Genomic DNA, 7,835 nt, shown 5'->3' on the forward strand with positions numbered 1-7,835 from the left:
TCGACATGCTTTAATTGGAATAAATTACTTTATGATTCACTATTATTGCCTATTTGACTCTTACTTGACTTAACTGAAGATTTTTACCTCTCCTATTGTCATGCTATCTTTTCATAACTGCTTGTCTTTATTGGAAATCATTGTTATCTCTCCTGTAATTGCTTAGTCTTTATTGAGGTTATGATTATCTTTCCGTTGCTCATCCTTAATTGAATTTGTTGTATATTCTTCGTAATTGCCCAACCTTAAAAGAAGTTTAGATATCCTATACTTAGTCGACATGTCCTTATTTGGAATTATTTAACTCGTGTTAGCTTCCTTGTTGTTCAACTACATATTGTGGAATCGTTGTTACATATTATTTTCTCCCTTGTTGAGTTGTTCTTATTACACCTAGTATTCTCTATTGTGGTTGTTCCTTGTGAGCTGGTTTTACCGTCTCTTTGTGATCGAAAGTTCTTGAGTTGATGTAGTTGTCGTGTTCTTGTATTTATTGTCATTGTTGCTGTTGTACTTGGTGTGGTGGTGCACGAGGTTTTTGCTGTGCGGTTGTTGATATTGTGATGCACGAGGTTTCTACCGTGCGGCTGTTGTTATGCGGTTGCACGAGGTTTCTTCCATGCTATTGTTCCTATTGATATATGCACTTGTGGCATGAAAAGGAAATATATATATATATATATATATATGGGGGGGGGGAGATTGCGCATGTGGCGAGACAAGGTGGGAACATTATACTACACGTGTGGTGAGACGAGGCGAGCACTTACTATATTATTATTGCACACGTGGCGAGAGAAGGCGGGCTATGTCAAGGACTGATTTGTGATGATTTATGATGGCCTGGGGGCATTCTTGTTGTTGATATTTGTGTAGTGGTACACTTACCTGTGTGAGCTTTGTCTTGTGAAAGTTGTGAGAAAACATTCTACGTGTTGTCCGTTCTTTTCCTTATGCATACTAGCTGGTATGAAATGGACACTTGCACAAGCATACACGTAGTTAAACAATCTTATCGGATAAGAGGTCTTCTTGATATTTTTGAGTATAGATGCACACCCTTGTTTACTTACCTTCTATGTGAGAATAACTCTATTTGGCACGTGAGTCGTCAGTGCGGTTATGAGGTGTGATGAGGGCACAGGATGCCAAGTGTTAGGATTTCAGGTATTGAGACCTGTGAGTTGCGATTTGTCCGAGGTTCGGTACCTCGTGGAGTTTGTTGACTAAAAACCTAATGTGAAAGCGATCGTAGTTTCTGAGTTATTACTTGTCCTTGCTGTATCTGCGATTTCTAATTTAGGTTGTGTTTTCGTTCACTCTTCTGTATCATTATTATAGTGTTCCGTTGATACTTGTTGCTTCCTTTCTTATTGAAATTACTGTATTGTTAGCCATATCGGGTAGTCTTTATGTAGATGTTATACTATGTTGTTCCTATAATTATACTTGATCAGGTTATTAGACCAGTAGGTGTCTTGACTGGTCCTCGTCAATACTCCACTGAGGTTAGTCTTGATACTTACTGGGCACCGTTGTGGTGTGCTTATACTACGCTTCTACACATTTTTGTGCAGATCCAGGTTTTTGATCGTTAGTAGTTGTGCGGATTCTTGCCAAGGAGACTCAAGGTAAACCTGTTGCGGTGTTTGCAGGCTTTGGAGTCACCTTCCTATTTTGTATTCACACTGTTTTTACTTATTTCTAAACAGTTGTATTTAGAAGTTGTAGTAAACTCTGTAGAGCTTATGACTTATACTACCGGTTTTGGAAAATTATAAATTTTGTAGAGATTTCTAGTTCGAGACTGTTAGATTCTATTTATTATTGTGTTATTCAGTAAATGTTAGGCTTACCTAGTCCCTAAGACTAGGTGCCATCACGATACCCAACGGAGGGGAAATAGGGTCGTGACATCGTCCCTCTCTTCTCCCTCACACACACAACACCATTCCCCTCTCCTTCTCTATTTCCCTTACACAAATCCCATTCCCACCCCAAGTAGCCATTCCTCTGCCGTCGCCACTCCCCCGCCGTCGCCGCTGCCGCTACTAGTGATGCCACCACTACTGCCCCTCCTTCTCCACCTCATAAAAATTCCAGGTTTGAATTATAACTTACTCCTTTTTTTGTATAAATTTAATACTTTGTTAACTAGTTATGAATTAGTTAATTAATGTGTAAATAGGGTATGATTAACTTTGCATTTTATTGAAATCTAGGGTTTAGGTCTTGTTTTTATTGAATTGATTACATATGGTGTAAATTGAATGTTTAAATTTGTATTGTCTTAAATAGTTTAGTTAGAATTGAATTATTAACTTTGAATTGAATTGTGTTTTTAGGATTTGTTCTTGTGAATTGAACTTTTAGGGTATGGGTTGAACTTTTAGGATATGAGTTGAACTTTTTGGATATAAATTGAACTTTTATTTTATGTTTAAACTCTTAGGATATGAATTGAATTTAGTTTTTAGGATTTGTTCTTGTGAATTGAACTTTTAGGGTATGTGTTGAACTTTTAGGATATGAATTGAACTTTTAGGATATAAATTGAACTTTAGTTTATGTTTAAACTCTTAGGATATGAATTGAATTGTGTTTTTAGGATTTTTTTTCTTGTGAATTGAACTTTTAGGGTATGAGTTTAACTTTTAGGATATGAATTAAACTTTTTGGTATAAATTGAACTTTTATTTTATGTTTAAACTCTTAGGATGTGAATTGAATTGAGGTTATATGCGTCGATGAGTTCTGCTCCTCATATGAGATAGCACTTTGAAAATAGAAGATCACCTAGTGTTATGTGTCATCCTTCAGATGGAGAAGCTTGGAAGCACTTTGATAGGACATATCCAGATTATGCTAGTGAACCAAGGAACATTCGGTTAGGTTTGTGTGCAGATGGCTTCACGCCTTTTTCTATATCTGCGACACCGTATTCATGCTGGTCTGTCTTTCTTACACCTTATAATCTACCACCTGAGTTGTGTATGACTAGTCCATATATATTTTTAAATTGTATTATCCCCGGTCCACGAAATCTGAAATGTTTGATTGGTGTATATTTGCAACCTTTGATTGATGAGCTAAAACAATTGTGGTATGATGGTGTTGAAACATATGACATATCACCAAGCAGAATTTCAAATTGCGTGCTAATTTAATGTGGACTATTAACGATTTTTCTGCGTTTGGAATGTTGTCTGGGTGGATGACTGCTGGTGTAACGACCCGGCCAGTTGTTTCATGAGTTACAACCCTATTTTCCCTATTTCTGCTTCCTTATGTGTTGTTCAGCTGCATTTCATCGTATCGTGTTGGTTGTTTTGTGTTCGGAGTGGTCTTGGAGTGGAATGAGACACTTAGTCTCTTATTTAGAAGCTTAAGTTGGAAAAGTCAACCGGATGTTGACTTATGTGTAGAAGATCTGGGATGTGAATTCTGATGGTTCGGATAGCTTCATTAGGTGTTTCTGGACTTAGGAGCGTGTTCGGAATGTAATTTGGAGGTATGTGGTAGATTTAGGCTTGAATTGGCAAAATTGGAAATTTGGCATTTCCCGGTCGGCAGTGGAAATCTTGATATCGGGGTCGGAATGGAATTCTGGAAATTGGAGTAGGTCCGTTATCTCATTAGTGACGTGTGTGCAAAATTTCAGGTCATTCGGGTGAGGTTTGATAGGTCTCGGCATCATTTGTGGAACTCGGAAGTTTGGAAATCCTTAGGTTTGAATTCGAGGGTGATTTGGTGTTTTGATGTAGTGTTGAGCGTTCTGAAGGTTTGAATAAGTTTGAATGGTGATATGCGACTTGTTGGCATGTTTGGTTGAGGTCCCGAGGGCCTCGGGTTGATTTCGGGAGGTTATCGGATCAAGGATGAGATTTGAGGAAGTGCTGAAGAATTTCCTTCAGCTGTCATAACCACAGCTGCGAAGTGAGGACCGCAGGTGCGAGGCCCGCAGAAGCCATAAGCAGCTGCAGATGCGGCGATAGAGGAGAAGGGCAGGAGTCGCAGGTGCGCACATGGGACCGCACCTGCATTATCGCAGATGCGGGATGTTGATCACAGAAGCGGGTTTCAAGTTTTAAGTGAAAACCGCACCTGCGATGGATTTTCCGCAGGTGCGGCATCGTAGAAGCGACTTATGGACCGCAGATGCAGAAGTTCTGGGCAGAAAGTATATAAGGTCTCCTTCGCGAATTTCAGTTCATTTTCCACCATTTTTGGACGGCATTGGAGCTTGTGAGGGCAATTTTGAGGAGGAATTCAGGGGTCTATCAGCAAGGTGAGTGGCTTGAGCCCTAGTACTTGTATATGTGATGATTTCCTGTTGATTAATCATGAAATTTGTAGCACTTAGGGATGAAATTGGGGGAATTAGGGCTTGAAGTTTGAGGATTTGAGGGATCATTTGGGGTCAAATTTTGATGGTTTTGGTATGTATAGACTCGTGAGTGCAAGGAATTTCTAGTTTTGTAATTTTTATCGGATTCCGAGACGTGGGCCCGGGCCGGGTTTGAGTCTAATTCGGGATTTTTGGTCTAATTTGATAATTTTCGTGTGGAATTCATTCCTTTAGCGTATATTGATGATAATATACTGATTTTGGTTAGATTCAGAACATTTGGAGGCCGAGTCGAGAGGCAAGGGCATCGCGGGTTTAGAGTTTTGTGTAATGATTGTAAATCTTGTCCTGAGGGTATGAAACCCCGGATTTTACATCGTGTCACTATTTTGAGGTGACGCGCATGCTAGATGATGAGCGTGAGGGCGTGCACCGTTGGGGATTGTGACTTGATCTGTCCCGTAGCAAATATTAAGTTGCATATTTGACTGAAAACTATTTGATACTTATGTGTTTCGAAAAGTATTACTATGTTTTGGGCTGAATTCCATATTTGGGCCTCGTGCCAAGTTTTTTGGACCCTTAGGGGCTTTTTACTACTATTCCTCACTGTTTTGAGTTAATATATGTACTCAGTCATGCTATGTTTTACTGATTTCTTAACTCGGTCTCATTTACTCCATTTTGATGCATACAATGATATTTTGGGCTGAGCACCCAGTTTTACTGCTAGCCCGAGTGGCTTGAGAGGTTTCTGAATGAGTAAGGCCGAGGGCCTGTGTTGTGAGGATATTATGGGACCGGGCTGCGCCGCAGCATATTGTTATTGATTTGTGATCTTGAGAGGCCGAGGGCCTGATTTATTATGCGACGAGATGGCTTGTTATAGCGCTTGGGCTGTAGGAGCCCTTCCGGAGTCTGTACACCCCCAGTGAGCGCGGGTAACCTGAGTGAGTGATATGATGTTGCCCGAGGGGCTGTTCTTGATTCATGTTGTGCCCGAGGGGCTGATTACGAGCGATTGTGAGGTTGCCCGAGGGGCTGATTCTGAGAGATGTTATGCCCGAGGGGCGGTTTATGATACATTTTTTGCCCGAGGGGCTATTTATGATTTTTATCATTTTTACTCTAATCTTTATTGAACCTCTGTTGAAACTGTTGGAAAAATATCTTCAAAGGATTTTTACTGAAATTGGATTTTAACGAGATGATTTGATTTATATACTGTTTTGAAAGTATATTGTACTTACTGTGATGTTATGACGTGGATTTATGTGTTTCTTAATGCTCAGTCATTATTTACCTTTATTACTTACTGAGTTGGCGTACTCACATTACTCCTTGGATCTTATGTGCAGATCTAGGGGTTGCTGGACGTGATAGTGAGTGTTGATCTTTCATTAGTCGCGGATATTCGGAGTCGGCAAGGTAGCTGCATGGCGATCGCAACCTTGCTTTTCTCCCTCTTATCTTCCTTAGACTATATTAGTGCTTTCCAGACTGTAATAGTCTTAGTTGTTATCGGATAGTCCTTAGTAGATACTCGTGACTTGTGACACCCCGATGTCCGGCCTTTGTCCTTTCCGCACTTGTTATTTAGACTTATGCTGCGAAGTTTTATTAATTAATAGCATAAAACATCTTTATAATATGAAATGTCGATTTGTTTTGGGATTGTGTCGGTTGGCCTAGTTTCATGATAGGCCCATCACCACCGGGTTGGTTTTGAGGTTGTGACAAGTTGGTATCAGAGTCTAGGTTACATAGGTCTCACGGGTCATGAGCGGGTTTAATAGAGTCTTGCGGATCGGTAGAAGACGTCTGTACTTATCTTCGAGAGGCTGCAGAACCTTTAGGAAAAAAACTTCACCTTCTTGAATTCTTGTCGTGCGAATCTGTTGATTCTAGTAACTAAACTTCTGTTATTCTATTCTCTCATAGATGGTGAGGACACGTGCTACCGGTCAGGACGCACGACCACCAGTACCACCAGTTGGGGCCACTAGAGGCCGAGGTCGCGGTCGAGGCCGTGGTAGGGGCAGGGGTGTAGCCCGCACAACAGTTAGGGCACCACCTGCAGATCCACCAGCCGCCCCAGTTCATGATCAAGTCCCAGTTGTGGACGCTCCAGCAGGACCAGCTCAGGCACCGGCTGTGCCTATTGTTATCCCAGACCTTTAGGAGGCCCTAGCCCAGATTCTATCAGTGTGCACTGGCTCGGCTCAGGCGGTCTCAGTTACTACGGCCGCAACTACTTCTCAGGCCGAGGGAGGCACTCAGACTCCCACCGCTCGCACACCTGAGCAAGTTGTACAAGGACTTCAGACACCGGGGGCACCTCCAGCTCAATCGGTTGTAGCTGCTCAAGACTATGTAGCTCCTGTTATGCCAGAGGACGAGCATCGCAGATTGGAGAGGTTTGGGAGACTCCAGCCTCTGTCATTTAGTGGTTCTAAGGGTGAGGATGGACAGGGTTTCTTGGATAAGTGTTAGAGGATGCTTCGGACCGCAGGTATTCTGGAGACCAGTGGGGTCTCATTCACTACTTTTTAGTACTCCGGGGCTGCACTTAGTTGGTGGGAGGCTTACGAGAGGTGTAGGCCAGTTGGCGCAGTGCCCCTTTCTTGGCAGCAATTCTACGTTCTCTTTCTGGAGAAGTTTGTACCTGAGTCTCGCCCGAGAGGAGCTGCGCAGGCAGTTCGAGCAGCTTCGTCAGGGTGATAGGTCTGTTACACAGTATGAGATGCAGTTCTACGAGTTGGCTTGTCATGCGGTCTGGTTGGTTCCCACAGACTGAGAGAGAATCAGGAGGTTTATAGATGGCCTCAGTTTTCAGCTTCGGTTGCTTATGACCAGAGAGAGTGTCTGGTGCCACTTTTGATGAGGTTGTTGACATTGCTCGACAGATTGAAATGGTTCGTGGTTAGGAGAGGGTTGAGAGGGAGGCCAAGAGGCCTCGTAGTCAGGGTGGATTCAGTGGTGCTCCTCATGGGGGTCAGTTTCAGCACATCAAAGGCCGTACATTCAGGCATGCTTAGTTAGCTCGCCCAGTTCATCGTGGGGTATCATCGGGCTATGGTTCTCATAGTTCTCATCAGGGCCATTCATCACTTAGTGCCCTTCCAGCCCAGAGTTCATCCCGTGCTCTATTAGTTCAGGGCTCTTCCATGCTAGGTTCTTCTGCTAGTCATCCCGGTGCTAGGGGTTCCCTTCAGTCCCTGTCTCCAGCACCGAGGGGTTGTTATGAGTGTGGAGAGTTGGGGCATATGTGGAGGCAGTGTCCTTATCGTCACGGGGGTCCGCCTCAACAGAGGAGTCAGCCATCGACTTCAACACCAGTTACTTCACCCTCCACCCAGTCAGCTAGGGGTGAAGGACGGTCAGCTAGGGGTCGCCCTAGAGCAGGTCGATCAGGTGGTGGTCAGGCCCATTTCTATGCACTCCCAGCCAGACCTGATGCTATTGCTTCAGATGCCGTGATCACAAG

Source organism: Nicotiana attenuata, chromosome 8 (genome assembly GCF_001879085.1).
Source record: "Nicotiana attenuata strain UT chromosome 8, NIATTr2, whole genome shotgun sequence".
In the NCBI taxonomy this organism is placed as follows: domain Eukaryota; kingdom Viridiplantae; phylum Streptophyta; class Magnoliopsida; order Solanales; family Solanaceae; genus Nicotiana; species Nicotiana attenuata.